This window comes from Globicephala melas, chromosome 19 (assembly GCF_963455315.2).
Source record: "Globicephala melas chromosome 19, mGloMel1.2, whole genome shotgun sequence".
In the NCBI taxonomy this organism is placed as follows: Eukaryota; Metazoa; Chordata; class Mammalia; order Artiodactyla; family Delphinidae; genus Globicephala; species Globicephala melas.
Genome location: NC_083332.1, coordinates 56,394,567 through 56,396,107, shown reverse-complemented (window position 1 = coordinate 56,396,107; position 1,541 = coordinate 56,394,567).

Here is a 1,541-nt window from a genome sequence, read left to right as displayed (position 1 = left end):
CAGACATGATTAAGTTAAGGATCTTGAGATGGGAGATGATCCTGGATTACCTGGATGATCCTGTCCAATGTCATCACAAGTTCCTTAAAACAGTGAGTCAGGAGGGTAAGAGTCAAAGGAGATGAGATGAAGGAGGCAGAGGTCAGAGTGATGCAGCCACAAGCAAAGAAATACAGAAGACCTTTGGAAGCTGGAAAAGGCAGGAAATGAATTCTCCCCTTGAGCCTCCAGAAGGAACACAGCTCTGCTGACTTTACCCTTGTATGACCCGTTTCAGAATTCTGACCTCCAGAACCGTAAAATAATAAATGTCTGTTGTCCTAAGCTGCTAAGTTTTTTTGTGATTTGTTACGGCAGCCATAGGAACCTAAAGTACGATTGGGTTGGCTCCTGAGAACCTGCATTTCTAATAGGTTCTCTGGAAATTAATAAAGAGAAACCTCATTTTAAATGGAGTCGGGAGGCCAGAAGGGGATGCTCTCATGCCCGACCACTAGAGGAATTGCAGACCCATCAGAAAGAGAGGTACTTTGCATCTCCAATAGGAAGAAGGTTATTACTTTATTACCCAGCTGGAGGAAGAACTCCTTGCTGGGCAACATTCCAGCCAATGAGAGACTGTCACAGCTCAGCCAATGAAAAGCCACTACACTTTGAACTCCCAGTTTCCTCCAATGGACTCTGTCTATAACAGTTCCTCCCAACTCCCCCTTCTCCTCTATAAAAGACCTCTCTGTTCTCTAGACTTGCCTGTGGTTTGCCATAGATTGCCTGTCCCAAGTTGCAATTCTTTGCTGTTTCGAATAAACTCATTTTGCTGGTAAAATAATAACTGGCTGTTTTATTATTTTAGGTCAACTGTTCTCAGGTGATGCTGACGCTGCAGGTCCAAGGACCACACTCTGAGAACCACTGGCTTAGAGTGAAGCATACAATCCTCAGTGCTCCAAACCTTGGACAGCAGGTTGTATAAAAACTTTGTTCTCTCAACATCCAAATCATGCAGATGGAAGCCTTGGGCTTCATAACTCTTATCTACAAAAAGTGCCTATTTTGGAAATCAACACTTGATTTTTTTTTCTTTTTTTTTTTCTGTTCTACCCTAAAACAATGGTGTAGAACCAATGGACAGTCAGCATGACCAGCCATTAAAAATGTATCATAGGGCTTCCCTGGTGGCGCAGTGGTTGAGAGTCCGCCTGCCGATGCAGGGGACGCGTGTTCCTGCCCCGGTCCGGGAAGATCCCACATGCCGCGGAGCGGCTGGTCCCGTGAGCCATGGCCGCTGAGCCTGCGCGTCCGGAGCCTGTGCTCCACAGTGGGAGAGGCCGCAGCGGTGAGAGGCCCGTGTACCGCAGGAGAAAAAAAAAAAAGTATCATATTAGCATTTTATAACTATTTATCTCACTGTATCTTTTTTTTTTTATTTTCTTTGGGGTAAAATCACAGAGCATTGTCAGTTTATCTACTGTCAGTTTATCTACCCAAACCTCCATGGGGTTGGAAAATAGAAAACCTGCACATTCCAGAAAGGATATGGG